At 40.3% G+C, this 20876-nt stretch overlaps 1 long non-coding RNA gene across 2 annotated transcripts; it reads left to right on the forward strand.

Moving 5' to 3' along the window:
- The first annotated feature begins 11246 nt into the window (after nucleotides 1–11246).
- Nucleotides 11247–14197, forward strand: LOC146660786 (uncharacterized). 2 transcript variants are annotated; one of them, XR_014913555.1, is made up of 5 exons: nucleotides 11247–11540; nucleotides 12041–12109; nucleotides 13750–13820; nucleotides 13939–13976; nucleotides 14059–14197. It is a non-coding gene; the product is annotated as an uncharacterized LOC146660786 (long non-coding RNA). The 2 variants fall into 2 exon arrangements; XR_014913556.1 differs by having other exon boundaries at nucleotides 11267–11305.
- The last annotated feature ends 6679 nt before the right edge of the window (nucleotides 14198–20876 follow it).

Consider the following 20876-nt stretch of genomic DNA (forward strand, 5'->3'; position numbering starts at 1 on the left):
CATCTCACACAAAAGGTATTAAATAGCCAATATTACAGTATTTGAGAAGTGCTATTGTGATTAGGGAATGGAGACTAACATGTGAAATAAAATGTAAGGCCCTTCTGTTGTATTACAAAAAAAAAAATACTATTTATGAATGCTGGGATACTTGTGTTTATAAACAGAGAGATTATTGTGAGATTATGTTCCTGGGGTGTTGATCCTCACAAATGGGATCACATTCTGACGAATATGACAGCTGAACAATATTCACTGAGGGTTTGAATGTTACGCCTCTTCCTGCTTGTGTCTTTATAGGATTACAGGCAAGATGTCACATCATATAGAAAACTTTGGCACTTAAAATGCCTGAAGACCTGGGACAAATCAGCCTTCTGCATGGTAATACCAGCATTCGCTTTAACCTCACCAACTGTTTGGGGTTTAAAATGTCGGGTCAGATCAGGTGAGTAGTCAGTCATAGTGAAATGGCTTTCAAATGCTTTCCTCTGAGTGGAAAAAACCCTAAATTTGGCATCTCAGAAAGTCACAGCAAACTATGAAAAGTTTCTGTAAATGCGGTTTGACCCAGGTTTGTGTGTACGCCTGAGTATTGCATTTAGTCACTTCAGCCCACTCCCATGTCTGCCGACTGCTTCTTCCTCCCCCTTCCTCCCCCTTCTTCCCGCTCAACATGTCTGTCACAGCTCTGGCATTTCTTCATAAATTTCAGCCAATGAAGCACGCCTTTCAGTGGCACAGCAACCACCAGTCTTTTTCCAAGAAATGTTGTGAACAAAAGGCTGATTATTAAAATTTCCTATTTTCCCAAATTATCTTCAACTGCATAAGCTGAGCAGAAAGAAGGCAATTGGCAAGTTTATATTCCCCAAAATACTGGCTGGCATCTCAATGGCAGACAGGATTTTAGGGTAAATGCACCATCAGCAGGGTTTTTGTGGAGCTCCAATTATTTTGTTATCACTCAAAGAAATTTGTTATCTAACCAAAGGGTGGCCAGGATGGCTAAAATGTGCAATCTTTCTTCTATAATGTCATATTTAGGCATGAATCTACATTGTCATATATACATAAGTTCCTGGAAATTCAACTATGAATGTACACTTAGACAAGTTTAAAAATTCACTATTCGAAAAATCCTTCTTGCCTTCTTCTTACCTGCATCTATCACTGTGCTGCTCTGACGTTACCACCACCTGTTCATTACTGGAGCATGTGAAACTGTTGGCAGTAATGTTCATCACGCCGTGTGCATGTGTGTGCACAGGGCCTGCGAAATGATTCATTAAAATGTCTTTCATGTAAAAATGAGTACATTCATTACTGGTCAAAATCTCCACAGGATGCCTTTAAGCTCACAGGCACGCAAGAATCGTGGTCATCTAGTACCAGCACAAAAACAATATGATAATTAGTAATTAAATAAAGCAGTCAGCTGCCCTTTAGCATTGTGAAACAATGTATTTGACCAAAGTCATTTTTTTTACAAATTTAATCATGTAACTAAAAACTAAGGTTATAATGATAATGACAATGCACACTTTTGTGGGTTGTTGTTCTTCCTTTTTGATGACAACAAAGTATATATACAGTATAATGAAGGTACAGCTTCAGTACTGTGCAAAAGTTTTAGCCACCCCTCATTTAATTATATATTGTCTCCAACGAGCCTGACTTTCTTGTAGCTATTGCTTAAGTGGTCTTGGGAAATAGTTCTCCAGGCTCTGTGAAGAGCGCTCAGTGTTTTTGGACATTGGCTGCTTTCTCCCTCATTTTATTTTCAGTCCCTTCAGTATTTTCCAAAGCATTGTTTGTCCTGTAAAGATATATCGAATTATGAACCCAGAAAAGTACCATTAGATTTTAATCTGCCATGCAGTACCATGCATGTAGCAAGCATCTGATTGGAAACAGCATGACAATGGTCCCAAACACACTACCAATGCAGTAAAAGCTTACATGGATAGAAAAACACAAAGGAACACAGTAAGTCATGGATTGGCCTCCCCAGAGCCTGGACCTCAAATTATTGAAGTAGCGTGGGATCATCTTCACAAGAGAACAGAACAAACGGCAGCCAACATCCAAAGAAGAGTTTTAGATCTCTTTCAAGAAGCCCGGAGAACTATTCCTGAAGACCAGTTAAAGAAAGTTCAGGCTGTTTTGAAGAATAAATGTGATCATACCAAATATAAGTTTTCTGGCTCATTATCATATCAGAAAAATGTCAAAAATTTAAGATTAAGATATGCTAAACATGGTTAGAGAATTCCTTAAAAGCAGCAAAAGCCATTTGCCAGGAATTTAAACTGTATTATAATCAAGCTTTGCAATATAGTTTAAACTATCAAGCTGCCAAGTTATTTAAAGTTTCTAGATCAGCTGTATAATAAACACACGCGTGACATTTTTAAGTTGTCTGGTGGCATTTATTTTAGTGCCACTGTGTTATTATCTTTTAATCTGTTTACACAGCAGCATGTTGTTAAATAGATATAAAATCTCCTCACTTCACTCTGTTCTCCCTGCTTTTGTTAGGATGCCTGGGTCGTTGACCCATGGTTTTGAGTTTATTATATTATTTATCATTTCTAGTCTTTGGTTTCTTTGTTAGAGTTCTATCTTATGGTTTATGTCTCTGTGTCTGCCCTGGTCCCACGTCTCTGTTCCCTCTGTTGTAGTGCCTGCCTGTGAATCTGTGGCTGTAAGTTCAGTCTGTGTTATGTTTCCTGTTTTACTTTGAAAGCCCGTGTCTCATGTAAATGCGTCTGGTTGTGCTTCCTTTGTCTCGTTAGGCCTGATTTGCCCCAGCTGTGTTTCCCTCCTGTTACTCATTCCCTGATTGCTCCCTCTGTGTATTTAAGCCTTGTGTTTCAGTTTGTCCGTGTCGTGATCTACCGTTTACGATGCTGTGTGATCTGTCTGTTTGCCTGAGTTTGTTTTTTTGGGAGTCTCAGTTTTGTTACCTTTTTTGAGTTCACGTCTGTCTCTGGAGTCTGCACTTTGGGTCCTTTTCCTGCCTGCACACAGCCGTTCCATAACAGCTTTGAGTGCAGCATGACTTGTTTGACATGTTACTTGTTACTGTTGTGGAAAGGGAAATGTTTGTTGAGCCACTGGTTAAAATTGATTAAGCAAATATAATGCAATGCTAGTGCAACTGTACTCTAAACACTCTAAGGTGTACACAGATTTAATAAAGCAGATGTGATACTCTCCAAATGAACAATAATTTTTTTTTTTTTAAATAGACAAAAAACTAAGCTCACACTGAATTCTGCTCAATTTTACATGGTTATTTTCTGGTTCCTTCCATGTTAACTAGGTAGAGTCTCTACTTTGATAGACATTTATAGCTTAAATAAAGGGAACATTTCTGAGTCCCATAGCAGCATGGCTGTCAGGGATGCTGTGCGAAAAACATCAAAGCTACCGCAGCCCCATTTTCTTTTTACACCTCATCAATTCTGCTCCAAATTCCTCTTTTCACTCTTTCTTGCAGCGTTTTTTAATTCACCCTCCACTTAGCCTCAGTGACAGACACTACTAGACTGGAATATCGCTGCACTTAAAAGTACAAGCATTATGTGCACAATGGATAATAGCTTAAATGTGACATGAACACAATACAATCAGCATATATAATCATATATGTGCAAAAAAAAAGAAAAAGAAAAAGAAAGAAATATTGGCTGAAAGTATTTTAATGCCCTTTTAAAATCACATTTTTTATGATTTTTACTCATTCTTTCAGTTCACTAACAACTGCTTTCAAAACATACATAAAGAAGTGTCCATTTCAGAACATGTGCAGTAGTGATGTTAGATATTTAATGATACAGTCGACATTCTGCAACACTTTACCTTTGACCCTCTGGAAAGTACTTACAGCCAATCGCATAACCTTGTGGTGAGTGGGTATATGAAAGCCTACCTAAGTGTTCTTGTGTGTAAGTTCAAAGGCATGAGACAAATGGAAGAGGATCATGAACTGTCTCTGAACCAGTTCTAAAACGAACTGCTGTAGAAACCTGTTCGCCCACTGTTCCTTCCTTCTGGTACTGATACTGATATACACAGTTTAACAGAAAGTCCTTGGTTTCTCTGAAACATGAAATCTTCAGTATGCCAAGTATTTCTGCATTTTGATATTTAATTACTGGGATTTCATTGTTGTTTTTCTTTTCTAATTGTGGCATTTAATAACAAATGTACAATGACTGAAATAATTAATCTTTTTTTTAATATGCATTTATCCTGGGAAAACATCATTATCAACAAAAGAATTTCCTCTGAATCCCTTTTGCTTTTCCACCTGCTTAAAAGATTTTGTACAGCCAAGGCTACGTGAATGGCCATGCACATATAAGTGAGCCCATTAACTTTGTATTTCTTTGATGTCCTTCTCTTGCAGTCTTTTTTAGAAACTAGCCTTCAATCTGACTTCAATCCCCCCCCCTTCCCACACTTCAAGCTTCCTTTTAGCTCCCTCTTGATCCTCCCTTTCACAGTAGCATCGCCCAGTCCTACCCAAACAAGCTCCTAATGAGGCCAAACCTTCATTTTCACAGTCAGACATTCACATGCATTTTTAGGGTGGTGTTGCAGGCCCCTTATTGGCTTAGGTTCAAAATCTTCTTTCCATCTGTCTGTATTTTACTCTCTCTCCTACTCCCTCATCTCCACCACTCTCTGGGGATACCAGCAAAGAAGTCCCTGTTGAGATTTAAAGCCTTAGGAAAGTGGGACGACACAGATCACAGGTTTAGGTGACACAGATAGGATGGACACGGTGACACAGCGTAAAGAACCCCTGCCCTGCACCTACCCTTGTTTTTAATTCCTCTCTCTAAGGTATTTTCTGGCGACCAGCTTTCCCTGGCTAGGGAGCAGCAGATGTTATGGAGTTAAGCTGTAATCGTTCTGCTTTAGCTGTCGGCGACAGCTGTGCTTATAGATTCTAAAACAGCAGCATCCCCCTTCACTCCACCACCTCCCACCTACTGGAAGAGTTATGGTTATTGGACCAAGCTTATATCACTGCAAAAACCCACTCTCTGCTTCAATACGCTCTTGACTTGAAAGTTGTTCATTTGCATCGATCTCTTTCAGTTTGCTTGATAGGTTGCCTTCTTTTTCATCTATTCAAATCATTCTTTTTCCATTTCTACTTTGTTCAGTGCCATCAGTCTGACTTTATGTGTAGTCTCTGTGCAGACGCTTGCCCATATTTCAGTCTTTTGCTTCAGTGTCTCATTCCCATCCGGGGCTCTTAATTGGTCTGTCCATAATGCATAATGCCATAGACAGGCTTAGAGCCTCTCCAGCTTCCTAGCAGATGAAGGAGAATTGATTGGTTTATTCCAGATACCATGGTGACACAGTCAATGAACATACTTAGTGGAATTTCATTAAGTATAGCCATGGTTCTGTTGTGTGTGTGTGTGTGTGTGTGTGTGTGTGTGTGTGTGTGTGTGTGTGTGTGTGTGTGTGTGTGTGTGTGTGTGTGTGTGTGTGTGTGTGTGTGTGTGTGTGTGTGTGTGAGAGAGAGAGAGAGGGGGAGAAGGAGAGAGGGAGAGAGACTAAAAATAGCGCTTAGGTTCTGCCTGTTCTATAATAGAAAGTAGCACAGTGAACTGCTCTTTCCTGAGAATACTTCAGCACATTTTATATTTACTAAGTCCTCACACTTAGCAATTAGCACTATGGTTGACTGGACTCCTCAATGGCACTTTGCTGTCATAAGCACATGTGGGTTGTCAAACATTGGAGTGACGTGACCTGTTTTCGCTCCGTTCAATGTGATCTATTTTGCCTTTTAACTCTCTGGTGATCGAATGACCATCAGGACAGTCAGTTATGTCAAAACCTATAAGCTCATTTTAAATCCTCTTCAGCCCCTGTCATTCAGTTCTAACTGTGCAATTGCACTGCCTCATATCTTCTCAGTTTTATGATGCTAAGCGTGTCATACATTTGCATAATGTAAATGTAACTGCTACGCTAGCATAGAGAGGAAGTTTAAAAACTGCTATAAAATGAAATCCTACTGATATTTAGTGTAATTAAGGAATGGAATCCTTTATATAGCCTATAAACAATTAAAAAAATGGTTTTCCATCACAGTATTTTATGAAGACTAGCAGACAACTGACAGTCTTCTTTTCTCTTTTCAGCTGCTTTCTTTAGGAATCGCCAGAGCGGATCATCTGCCTCCATCTCACTCTATCTCATCTTTCTCTGTCACACCAGCCCTCTACATATCCTCCTTCACTACATCCATGAATCCTCTCTGTGGTCGTCCTCTCTTCCTCCTCCCTGGCAGCTCTATCTTTGTCCAGTATACCCACGATTCTTCCTCTGCACATGTCCAAATCATCTCAACCTTGCCTCTCGTACATCTATCTCCAGTCCACTGAAACTGAGCTTTTTCTCTCATATATTCATTTCTAACCCTGTCTGTCTCGGTTCCCTCCTAACAAAAATCTTAGCGTCTGCCACCTCCATCCAGCACAGCCTGTGTTTTTGTGAGTGCTACCATTTCCAACCATTCAGGTCTCACTACCACCTTGTAAATCTTCCCTTTCACTCTTGTTGCTTTCCCTCTGTCACTCCTTACTCTCGTCTGCACCCGCTCCACCCTGTCTGCACTACATTTCCCCCTGCTTCCCTCCCATTCACACACGTGTTGCTTCTACTGACCTTCATTCCTCGTCTCTCCAAAGCATACCTCCACCTCTCCAGACTCTCTTCCATCTGCTCACTACTCTCACTACACAACTTTCACAATGTCATTTGCAAACTTCATGAAATTAAGATATATAATAGCTTATTTACAGGGTAATCTTTGTAAACAGGCAGCTTTCTGGTTGTAGTCTGACATTACTTAACAATCACAATTGAGCGGCTTTAGTAGCATGAAAGTTTACAGGCCATATGAAGAGCACAAACTGCACTAAATAGCTGTGAAGTGTTATCTGACAGTAATTAAGCTTATTAGCCTTTAGTTACACTGGAATCCCGTACACCCACGCACTGTTTTGAAAAAGAAAGAAAGAAAAAACACAGAACAAAATTGAAAAAGATGTTGTAAAGACTTTTAAGATGACTTTGCTTTTTGTATGAATGAGTGAAAAGTGAAAAGCTTTCTTTCAATTCATTGAAAATACCTCTTTTATTTCTTCTTTTTTTTATTTGGTATAAAAAGTGAAAAGACACTCTTCCACTTCAGTACCTCTGCATACTGCTCAAACAACAAGCAACTCTTCTTGCTGTGAGACAGCAACACTGTGCAAACTACTGTGCTGCCCTAGCGTGTGGGAACAATGGGCTTTGATTGTGCAGAGGCCCTCAATGATGGGCTCACCACGCAACACACAATGAGACATAACCTGCGGAAAAACATAATTTACATATCGTTAGCTTGATAGCATAATTGCCTAAGTCATTTTTGGCCAATGACATGGGCAGACGGACAGGATGATGCAGCAGTGGTAGGGGAGTAAAGTTAGGCAAAAATCTCAATTTGACCAAAAAATGACTTAGGCACTTATGCTATGAAGCTAACGATATATAAAATTGATACACACATACTAACAAATTACTGACTACTAACATTAGTCTGCATGCGTGAAGTGGATGTTGTTTGGTGGTCTGATCAACACAATTTTACGTACCAATCAAATGTCAATCACATGTGGTAAAAAAAACAAAAAAAACAGAGACACGTGAATTTGCATTTATGAAATATTAGAGGAATATAATGTAGTTGTCTGCAAATCCTTTGCTTTTATCGAACAAGTTTAAATTCATTATATTATAAATCAGTTTACATAGTATTGTGTTTTTCAGTAAGAAGAGGATGTTTATCCTGGGACTGGATGTTGATGTGGTGGATGAGTTCAAGGACCTGGGCAAACACATCAAAAACAGACTGAACTGGGAGATCAACACAAGGTTGTGTACAAGATGGGATGAGCAGGCTATATCGCCTAAACAAGCTGAGATCCTTCAATGTGTGCAGAAAAACGATGGAGATTTTCCATCACTCAGGGGTGATGAGCGCAGAGTACATTGTTGTGTTGTTCAGCTGGAGACTGGATGAACTGATCAGGAAGGCCAACAATGTGACTGGCAGCTTCAGACTGGGTGCTTTTGAAACTGTGGTGGGAAGAAGGTCCCTGAACAAATTGTTATCCATCAGGGCCGCTTACAGGACAAGTAGAAGAGCATCTTTCATATCACATGCACCATATAGCTGTTTATATGGTGGGTATTTGAATGATGCTATTATTATTTTGTTTATATTAATCATCATTTCAACTGATGTAACAAAAGATTTTTCCCAAATATGGCATAAATAGACAATCTCTCAGTCTCATATGTGAAGCAGACACAATTTTAAAGACAAACCAACCAGAATTCTTAATGGGATACATTCAGAGCCGAGCTAATGCTAGCCTACACTTTGAATTGTAGTACTGAATTTCAGAAGTGGAGCCACACCTCATGCACTCGCCTTCCAGTTCTCTGTCTATATATACCTCCTGCAATACAAGCTGCCCCCCAACCCACTTTTCAATTCATTCACCTCTCATTAGTACATAGGGATCTGCCTGGCCCAGAGCTGCCGCCAGTCCCCTCTGAGGACCTTCCCGAAATCATAACTTCAGTTTATGCTTACTCCATCTGCCATTACCTCCTAGAAATCAAATCTAAATGAGGATGTGGTCCCAGCTAGTGAAATATTGTTTATCATGAGGGGAAAGACATAACAGCGCTATAAGGACTCAAAACAATGTTGTGTTTATGACTGCAAACATTTCAGCGAGCACATTGTGTCCCCATGTGACTACCTGTCTATCGGGCAGTCCCTTCTCCCAGCCACTCATCTCCTTGTCTCTTCGCATTGAGTCTGCATGAACATTTATGCAGAATTTCTGGAAGTGGTGTTAAAGATTTTTGATTTTTTTTTTTTTTTTTATGTACACAAAAAGAATGTGTTTTGCATATTTTTTGTTAAGATATTAAAATCAATCTGCTGCCATGTTTCTTTCCTGGAAACGAGAAAAAACAATACATCTTCAAATCTTCTCAGAGGGCATTTCTGTACAACATTAAATACACGACTAAATGAGCAAGAATCAAAGCTAAACTTCAATTAAAACAAATGGTTATTATTTATTAAGTGCTTAAGCTCCATCAGGGCTGCGAGTTTGCCATTTGATCAGATTTGACTGACAGCGGCTGTCAACATGAGCAAACTAAAATCTAACCACAATCTGATGGGTGTTCAGAAATACGTAACACTGTTAAACTGTGCCCTACAGTCAGTAAACAAATTAGAGACATGAGGACAAAAACACAAATAGAGAAATCTGCCCATGAGATAAGAACTTACTCATTGCATGAAGCTGAAAGAGACAATAGGTTTTCAGGGTTGCCAAAGTATTTAAAAATAATTGTGTTTCTCAAGAGATTCCGCTGCATTAGGTGTGTGCATGTGTGCACCCAGTCCATTTGGGTCTGCTTTTAGGAACCGATATCTGTGGACACACACATGATGCGGATATCAGTGGCTCATTTGGAAATAAACCGATGCACACAGATCAGATAAGGAGCTTATCGTGTCGTGAGGCCATCTAGTAATTAAAACAATGTTTGAATAATCTCTAGAGAACACTTTTTGTTATTAATGCAGTGTGTTTTTTGGTCACATAATGACATCTGTGTCATGCTGATATGATATCTGTGTCAGTCTCCTGAGCACACAGTCTGATAACCCATTCACACAAAGCTCACAAATTCATCCTGAAAGCAATACCTTTGCCAAAGGTGCGCCTATTAAAGTGACACAGCATATATCCACGAAAAGAGAAACAACCCGAAACACGACTTTGTCCCCCAGAATGAATTGATTAATTGATCTTTTTTTTTTCCTGCCCTCCTGGAGAAGCATTCAATTAAAAATGCAGGCCTGAGTGGAAGGCAACAGCAGTGCATGAATCAGCTCGTAACAAAGCGGGATTGATAAACAATAAGCTGTCAGGATGATAAAATATGCCTTTAAAGTAAAGAAAGGTGAGTCTGGCACAAACTCAAAAAACACAACTGCGCGCGCACACACACACAGATGCTACACACACTCCTGTGGAACAGATGAGACAGCTCTGCTTTTGAATTGAAGCTGCCCATCTTTGGTCAGCCCATAAAATTCCCCTCAGAATCACAAGTCTGAACCGTAAAATTCCCCGTGATAAAGGGAATATATGACAGCCTCCCTCCTTTCTACCTCCCCCCCTCTATCCCCTCTCTCTCTCTGAGGCTGCTGTGGATGGGCCATCCCCTTTGAAGTGAGAATAGAGCAAGGGCTTAACTCTACTCTGGCCTGGCTGACTGACTCCGATTCCAGGAGGTATTACCATGCCAACTCTTTAAGGTGAGTCCGTGCTCCATCACCTCTGGACCACAGGGGGCTTCTGGGTTAACGCGCAGAAATTGAAGTCGGAAAGAGAAACCCGTCTGTAGATGGTGTTTTGGATGTACAAACAAGCCTAAGTGGGAAAATATAACGAACCAAACACAGAGTTTGTGCGCACATTGTGTATTTTAGTATCCATAGTGCACATTTAATCCAATTTATCTACCTTTCCTGAGGTGCCCTTTATATTATTAAAACACCAAACAAGCCTCCAAACAAGCAGCAGTAGTAGGAGGGGATTGAAGGAGTGGATTACATGTTATTACCCTCTTTTCTGGTGACATCTCAGGATGATTAAGGAGGAATTAAGTCCATCCATCTCTGACTCCACCATTTAAACAACACAATACTTTATTTACCCCACATCCCACTTCCCTTCTCGACATGAAAACACATGTAATCTATTAGGCACGCTCATGACATACACACGAGACTTAATTGGTTAATACCCCAGCTGATCCAGACAAAAATGTGACATCTCTGGAAGCAGACTCAACTCCCACTCGGTGTACAACCAGACGCACACTGTAAAACCCAACAGTGCATCTTACTAAAACAAGTAAGTTGTTCTTACTCAGTTCTGAAAAATAGTTAAAGTAACTTTCATGAAGTGTGTTAGGTAGACCCAAAAGTATACATATGATATAATAACTTTATTGTAATAAGTACACATTATGTTTTTGTAACGTTTTAAGTACTGTTGCTTTAAACTGTTTAAGTTGTGCTAATTCATTTGTATTAGTCATCATCCACAGCCCCGCCCCCAGTGTTTTGCCTGGACTTGTCGGCCATGAGACAGGAGCCTCGTCAAGAGAGTGGAAAGTACAAGATAAAGTTATTTTTATGTTTTTTTGTTAATGCTTACTTCTAGCATACAAAACGTACATTTATCAGACTGCTTTGTTTTAGTTGTACTTCGTTGTAATTTATCAGACTACTTTGTTGTAGTAGCTCGTAACTTAGCTTGCCAGCACACAATTCCCGCCTAGCGCTGTATGGAGTCTGCCTTCACAATTAAAAAAATTAACGGTTGGTGGCTTGTTTCAATCAATAGTTGGTAAGTAGTCTGATTTTTGCAAACTGCATGCCACAAAACCTTTGGTAAAATCAGTGTTTACGCTTTTCTGACTCTGACCTTTATCAAGTTCAAATGTAGCCTACTTTTGACACAGTGAAAATAGTAGAAAATTTATTTAGTGTTCATTTTAAGAGTTTAACGGACAAGTTCGCCTTCACAAATTTTGAATATGATGGTTAGTGGCATTTTGGTCGCGAAATAATTTACCTTTTCAAAGCTGCACTGCACCAAACCTAAACGTTTCTGACTCTGTACTTTCCAAGGGTTAGCCTATTGTGTACTTCACTTGTGTAAAATTGCTTTATTATTTTATAACGTATAGAGTAGTTGACCAACCTGAATTGAAAATGAACTGTAGTGCAAGAATAAATCTTACTGTTTTCCAAGCTTGTGTTATTCAGATTGACTGTTTTTAAGTGAAGTAAAAGTAAAAACTGTTCTGCTAGCTTTCTGTCCTCATGGCTTTTGTGTTATTACAGTCTGACGATTGAAGGAGCAGTAGCATGCCGAGAGATCATCCAGCACTGCACTAAAGACAACCAGTAAAGGTGATTTTAAAACGATTTGGTATCAAAATGTGGAATTGCAAGTTGTGTAGTTTGTCTAGTTTTTCTACTGCCATAAAAGTCATGTTGTTGAAGCATTATCGGCTCAACCATGGTCAGTACTCCACAATTTCACCCTTACCCTGTCTCTACAACACATGCATGTGTACATTTAATACATTTAATTCATTAAAGATACACATGTCAACAATGCACACTCCCACGCAAAGAAAAGACGGTTCTTATCCAGATTTGAATAATTATGGATTTTGTTGCTCTATGTGTAATTTTAAGCAGCCATTTATTGAAAGCCAAATGTTTATCCATCTGAGGGGGCATTTAAAACGAAAAGAAACTGTTCCATGTCCTTTCAAGAACTGCAATTTTAAAACCAATGTCTACTCAACCTTCAATGCCCACAAATGCAGAGACCACCAAAATTCAACAAGTTACGATGAAGGCATTGTGCAAAGTGTTATAAATGTAGAACAAAAAGATGACATGCAGCTTGATTCAATAGAGTCATCAGATGACAATCAAGTGGCATCCACCAGTGAAATCAGTGGAATTGAGGGTTTAGAAGAGCAGTTGCAATACAATCTGGCTGGATTTTTCTTGAAAATGCAGACCCTTCTCCATGTGTCCCAGAGAGCAACACAGGAGATTATTGAGCATATTGATCAGTTGTTTTTGTTATCACAACCTTTGGTTAGAAAATCAGTTGTAGATATACTGAAAAAGCACAACTGTACATATACGGACAAACTGGTGGATGAGATTCGTCAGGCAGTTTCTGATAGTAATGTTTTACATAAATGTGTCACATCTGAAGGACCGCTATCTACAGCAAAGAGGAGGAAATCATATTATGAAGAAAATTTTCCATATGTCAAACCTGTGGAGTATTTAATTGAATCGTCAAAGCACACTTATATGTATGTGCCTATTCTCACATCTTTGCAATTGTTGTTGAAAAAAAATGATGTGCTTGAAGAAATTAAACAAGCACCCACACAGATTCCTGGACATTTCATGTCATTTTGTGATGGATCCTACTACCAGGAAAATGTTCTACTGTCACAAGAGGGACAGAAATTGTCAATGATACTTTATGTGGATGATTTTGATCACAAACCCACTTGGTACCTCAAAGAAAATACATAAAGTCTTTGCAGTTTATTGGACACTGGAAAACTTTCCAGTTAAATCTTGTTCTGCTCTACACTGCACCCAGCTTGCTCTGCTGTGCAATTCCAATGATGTACGCCAGTTTGGGTGTAAGGAAATGCTGTCACCACTCTTAAATGATCTGAAAACTCTTGAAGAAGTAGGTGCCTACATTGAGACTCTTGGTGAATGTCTTAAAGGCACTGTCTACTCTGTTGTGGCAGACAACCTTCTGCCCATGGACTTGCTGGTTTCAATGAGAGTTTCAGGTCTACATATTTCTGTAGGTTTTGTCATGCCACCCAAACAGAAATGCAAACAGAAAATGCTGTTACAGGGAATTATGTAATGAGAACAAAAGATGCTCATGATAATTATTGTGCAAGAGCTTCAGAATGATGACATTAAGGAAAACTATGGTGTTAAAAACACCTGTGTTCCTTCTGACCATCTCTCTTTCTTTCATCCTGTCACAGGCTTCCCACCTGACTTCCTACACGACCTGTTTGAAGGTGTCATTTCAGTGGAGTTGGCACATTGTTTAAAGGTTTGATTTCTAAGAGATATTTTAACTTAGAAGACTTAAACAGAGCAATTCTGCACTTTCCATACCAACATTCTGACAAAGTTAATCGCCCTCATCCAATAACCTCAAATTTTGCCAGGCGAGGGACCATGGCCAGCACTCTTTCATGAGACACAGGTAAGTACAACTATGTATATAACATTTGCTGCTCATATAGTATGCTGTGTTTTGCTTATAATATTTTTGGAATTCTCTTCAGCTCTACTTTGAATTTCATCGGATCACCAATCAGAATCTGCCACATGTGTTTTATGCTGCGCTGGATGATTATGCTCCTCAGCTGACTGGACTTTACAAAAAGAGGAAAACTGGACGGGTCGGTGAAAGGATGGAGCAGCTTTTGTTGGCATATGGAAAACAGGTATTTAAAAGATACTAATTATTATTCTGCTTGCTAGGCAGTTGCCATTGTTATGTGTTTGTTTATTTATATATATATATATATATATATATGTATATGTATATATATATATGTATATGTATATATATATATGTATATGTATATATATATATATGTATATATGTATATGTATATATATATATATATATATATATATATATATATATATATATATATATATGTATATATATATATATATATATATATATATATATATATATATATATGTATATGTATATATATATATATATATATATGTATATGTATATATATATATGTATATGTATATATATATATATATATATATGTATATATATATATATATATATATATATATATATCGCCCGGATCAACAAGGTCCGCGTCAGGTGTTGAGGAACCAGGGCACCCTGACGAAAAGTGGGCTACTGGAACAAGAAGGCATCGGTGGGCAAGAGACGAAAACAGGGCGTTGTTGGAATGCTACTATGCAAGTAACCCCGGCGGAAGGGGCTACATGAATAGGATGAGGGACCTATGGATTCTTCGATACCCAACATCCACAATGACGGCGAAACAACTAGTAGCTCAGTGTTCCAACATTCGAAAGAAGGGACTGCTCTCACAGCTAGAGATTGACGAGGTACAACACAAATGCTACGGCAAGGAGGAGTCAGGACGCCAGGTCAGGGGGGAGATATCATCACCCCCACCCGAGATTGGGTACATAGCCCCAAGTGCGATAGGAGAAGGATCGTTGAGTGCGAGAGGAACTGACCTGAAAAATAGGATCATGGCCAAGCTTGAAACCTGGATCCCGCGTAGCCGGTTACCAAGATTACGTGAAGTACCCTCAGAAGGTCTGCTAGATGATGTTAATGCAGCACTACGGACAATACCTACAACCACGATTACCGACACTAACAAGCTGATCTACAATACGGCAGCAGTGATCAGTGAGATGCTTGGCTACAAGTTGAACAGCGACAAGGGGCAGTACCCTCCATGGAGAAGGAGGCTAGAGGGCAAGATCAAAGTAGCACGGAGGGAGGTTAGCCAACTAACGGAGTTGCAGAAAGGTGCGACAAATAAGGTGCCTAAGAAATACAGCAAGCTGTCCATACCTGAGGCCTTGGAAACTGCCAAGCAAAGACTCACAGCCTTGGCCAGCCGCCTGAGGAGGTACACCAGAGAGATAGAAGGTAGGAGAATAAACCAGCTGTTCTCCACAGAACCAGCAAAGGTGTACTCTCAGTGGCAAGGGAACAATAAGAGAACAGCACCACCAAGGCTGGAGACGGAGCAATACTGGAAGAGCATATGGGAGAAGGATGCAACCCATAACGGCAATGCTCAGTGGCTAGAGGATCTGAGGGCTGACCACAGCGACCTCCCTGAACAGGGTCCAGTAACCATCACAGTGGCAGATATCCAAGAAAGGGTCTCCAGTATGAAGAGTTGGACAGCACCAGGGCCCGACATGGTTCACGCCTACTGGCTGAAGAAGCTGACTGCACTCCACGAGCGTCTGGCAGCACAAATGAACCAGCTGCTAGTTAACGAGAGACACCCGGAATGGCTAACTGAAGGCCGGACGGTCCTGATCCCCAAGGACCCCAAGAAGGGACCGGTCCCCTCCAACTACCGACCAATAACCTGCCTCAGTACTACATGGAAGCTCCTGTCAGGCATCATATCGGCTAAGATGAACAGGCACATGGGTCAATACATGAGCGGGACACAGAAAGGAATTGGCAAGAATACCAGAGGCGCAAAACACCAGCTACTGGTAGACAGAACAATCAGCCGAGACTGCAAGACCAGACTGACCAACCTGTGCACTGCCTGGATTGATTACAAGAAGGCCTATGACTCAATGCCCCACAGCTGGATACTGGAATGCCTAGAATTGTACAAGATCAATGGGACCCTAAGAGCCTTCATCAGGAACTCAATGGGGATGTGGCGTACAACACTAGAGGCCAACTCCAAGCCCATAGCACAAGTCACCATCAAGTGCGGGATCTACCAAGGAGATGCTCTGTCCCCACTGCTGTTCTGCATAGGCCTGAACCCCCTCAGTGAGATCATTAACAAGACTGGCTACGGATACCGACTACGGAACGGAGCAGTTGTCAGCCACCTCCTGTACATGGATGACATCAAGCTGTATGCCAAGAGTGAACGAGACATCGATTCACTGATCCACACTACCAGGCTATACAGCAATGACATTGGAATGTCGTTCGGACTGGAGAAGTGTAGTCGGATGGTAACAAAGAGAGGGAAGGTAGTCAGAACTGAGGGGATTGAACTACCAGAAGGCAACATTGCAGACATAGAGGACAGTTACAAGTACTTGGGGATCCCACAGGCGAATGGGAACCATGAAGAGGCCGCTAGAAAAGCTGCAACCACCAAGTACCTGCAGAGGGTCAGGCAAGTCCTGAGGAGTCAGCTGAATGGTAAGAACAAGATCCGGGCCATCAACACGTACGCCCTGCCCGTGATCAGGTACCCTGCTGGGGTAATAGGCTGGCCAAAGGAGGAGATAGAAGCCACTGACATAAAGACAAGAAAGCTCCTTACCATGCATGGAGGGTTTCACCCCAAATCCAGCACCCTGAGGCTGTACGCTAAGCGGAAGGAAGGGGGCCGGGGACTGGTGAGTGTCAGCACCACAGTCCAGGATGAGACAACGAACATCCAAGAATACATTGGGAAGATGGCCCCAACTGACCGAGTGCTCAGTGAATACCTCAGGCAGCAGAAACCCAAGAAAGAGGAGGGAGACGAGGAACCATCATGGAAGGACAGGCCCCTGCACGGTATGTACCACCGGCAGATAGAGGAGGTGGCTGATATCCAGAAATCCTACCAGTGGCTGGACAAAGCTGGACTGAAAGACAGCACAGAGGCACTAATCATGGCAGCACAAGAACAAGCTCTGAGCACAAGATCCATAGAGGCTGGGGTCTATCACACCAGGCAAGACCCCAGGTGCAGGCTGTGTAAAGATGCCCCAGAGACAATCCAGCACATAACAGCAGGGTGCAAGATGCTAGCAGGCAAGGCATACATGGAACGCCATAACCAAGTGGCCGGCATAGTGTACAGGAACATCTGTGCCGAGTATAACCTGGAAGTCCCGAGGTCAAAATGGGAGATGCCCCCAAGGGTGGTGGAGAATGACCGAGCTAAGATCCTGTGGGACTTCCAGATACAGACGGACAAAATGGTGGTGGCTAACCAACCGGACATAGTGGTGGTAGACAAACAGAAGAAGATGGCTGTAGTGATCGATGTAGCGGTTCCGAATGACAGCAATATCAGGAAGAAGGAACACGAGAAGCTGGAGAAATACCAAGGGCTCAGAGAAGAGCTCGAGAGGATGTGGAGGGTGAAGGTAACGGTGGTCCCCGTGGTAATCGGAGCACTAGGTGCGGTGACTCCCAAGCTAGGCGAGTGGCTCCAGCAGATCCCAGGAACAACATCGGAGATCTCTGTCCAGAAGAGCGCAGTCCTGGGAACAGCTAAGATACTGCGCAGGACCCTCAAGCTCCCAGGCCTCTGGTAGAGGACCCGAGCTTGAAGGATAAACCGCCCGCAGGGGCGTGCTGGGTGTTGTATATGTATGTATGTATATAAATATAAGGACACAAACGACATCTATGCAACTAGAACAGCAGTTCTGGCCGGCCTACCAATGTACCTCAGAGATTTTCAAAACATGCAAGGTACTTTGGTATTACAATAATTTGCACATTTGAATTTAAAAAAGGTTGAAAGGAGTTTATAAGTCATCTGGACTTGGGTTGAAAGTTGAAGACGTGAAGTTGAATGACTTATAAACTTCTTTCATCCTTGATTTGACTACCTGGATGAATGAAAAATGAACCTTCACTGTCAACTTAAAACATGTTATGATATATAGAATTTGAAAAACTGAAGAAAGGTGCCTGAACATTTGTATTTATGCTTTTAACAGAGATATTACAGATGAATAATTGTGCACTCTGTATTATATCTTAGGGTGAAATTGAGTTCTATGAAGCCATAGAATTGCTCTGGTTGCTGATGTCGATGAAGAGGAGGTGCCTGGAGGAGTTCCTTTCTCACCACGCCAAGTGTTCATAGAACTTGAAGATCAGTTTGTTATGACTCATCACTCATGGACTGATGCCCTGGTGTCTTTGTTTGGGCTAATCTATGCTCTGCATCTGAGCTATCCTATGAAGTATACTGGCTTTTTTGAGTTCATTCAAGTAGTGTTGCTGAAGCTAGACGATGAGAGAAAGCAACTAAAACCAAAATTGCAGACACTAAAAAATGAGCTTGTGCAGATGATGTTTGTTTTTCACTGGTCACTATATTCGTGCTTTTTCAGTTATCTGTGAATGGCTTCAATAGTTTTATTTGTTCTGGGTAATTAGCTTTCTAAAAGGCAATGTGGAGAAAGCTAAGAATAAGGAGAAAATCCATATTTGACGTTTTGTTTGTGATTGAAAAAAATCTTCACATAGTGTGTAATCTTAAGCTTATTTCTAAAAACATATTTTAGTTACATGGAAATCTTTTGCGAGATAACTGATAATTAGTCAATATGTACAGTATACTTTCATGCTTTATTTTTTAATTGTGTGATGAGTGCCAGTTCACTCGAGGTCTGGGCAAAACTGTTGCGAAGCCACAAATACCTTTGAGAATACTTTTTGTTAGTGACATCCTTAGTTCAGCTGTTTTCTATAGTTGCATTGCTGTAGTGCATGTGATTTCATTATTATACTAAATGTTACTTAAAATTGTGATTGTTATGGCTCTAATTGCCTCTAGACTATTGTTTTTTTATGATGTACACCTATGTATCAGGTCTACATGACTAAATTTGTGTTTTGTACATTTAATCGATTTTCAAAATGCTACAAAAAACATTCAAAATTCCCTAAAAGTGCAAGTTTTAAAATGCCTAATTATTTGTTATTTGATAATGGCTTTAGCAGTCATAGGTTATGACTGAAAGTATGGTTGTATTCATTCTGTATTTTCTCTGCAGTTAAAGTTAATAAAAACTGAATGGAAAGAATAATAGCTTGGTTTTGTGTTAATAGTACTTGAACCATTTGGTGCAATCGGTTTCCCCAATTGGATTAAGTTGTTTAAATACAACTATTTAAGTTAATTTAACTTAATTTGAATATGAGCATATAACACTTTAAATAAGTTTGAATAAATACAGCATCTTAGTACAAGAAATTTAATGGTTTAAGTTGAAACATACTAAATACAATGAGTAAATAAACATAATGCATTTGAGTTACATTATCATATTTGCTTTGGGTTCTTGGGACTCTAATAAAGTACTTAAATAACCCCAAACTGTTTAAGTTATAAAACTTGAATCAATTGGTGCAATCGGTTTCCCCAAATCATTTGAGTTAACTTAACTTGTCAGGTTTTACAGTGCACACATGCACATGTGACTACATGAAAAACCTCTTCCATAAACGTGTCAAGGGAAATGCCTGTGAAATGACATTTGGAGATGATGTAGCTGTCTCGATCTGTTGCTGAGACGAGCCTGTAAGGTCCCTCACACTAGCAGAGGAGACAGATGGGAAGAGACGGGGCAGGTAGGGGTAGGCAGAGGGAAATGCAGACCAAAACACGTTCTGAGAGGTAGGCAGGGACACTGGCACTCTGCATTAAAGTCATATTCATAAAGGTTTGATATATTTTACACCTGTGATTGGCTACAGAAATCTGTTATTAGCTTTCATTACATTTTTCATGCTTCGTGTTATTTCACTGTTCATTTGTTCTGTTCTCTGATTTTTTTCCCCACTCCTGCGTTTCATAATAGTGACTAAAAACAGATTAGTCTTTTGTTTTCTGATACAAAAAATTGCTTTGTACTTATTTTCATTCCCATTATAGGCAAAGACAGCAATATTATTTGTTGTATTCATGCAGCGAGTGAATAAATAAAACTAAATTTTGCAGCACTACATTAATTCCTTGGAGTTGCCCATATCTATTAAATCTTGTGAGTTCTGAGTCAATGAATGCAAGAGTCGCTGGCTGTGTTCAATACAAACAAAGAGTTTTGCAGGACTGAATGTTGTCAGATCAATACCTGCTGACTGATTAGCTTAGCCATAAGACTTCATTTAATTGATGAGACATGCTTATCTTGCCAATAAAGCATGTTTATGTTAATATGTAACTTTAATATTCATGCATCAGTGATTCCCCTTTAGCAAAGATTCATAGTCACGCAATGTGAACATAAAAGATAACCTGTCTTTTTACAATATAGACAAACGTACTCATCTCGGTTGCCCTAAATCTTGAGCAGTGCGGCACAAATCTGCCCTGGGGATGAATGATTTGCTCTGAGAGTCGTTGCCTGACATGGTGTTAGTCACACATATTCACAGAGCGAGGAGAGAGGGAGGAAGGCATAAGAGGAATATGATAGATTGTTAGATACAGTCATATGGGAAAAAAAAGTACATCCCGTGAAAATTGTTTTCTGACATATCTGGACAAATAAAATCATTTGATCCTTTCTGAAATGCCGCTGGTTGACAAAAAGTGTAATGTCAAACAAATGACACATGTAACTGACATTTCTTTAT

Source organism: Rhamphochromis longiceps, linkage group LG10, assembly GCF_057381845.1.
Source record: "Rhamphochromis longiceps isolate RC_006_pf linkage group LG10, R_longiceps_female_GT1.1, whole genome shotgun sequence".
Taxonomy (NCBI): Eukaryota; Metazoa; Chordata; class Actinopteri; order Cichliformes; family Cichlidae; genus Rhamphochromis; species Rhamphochromis longiceps.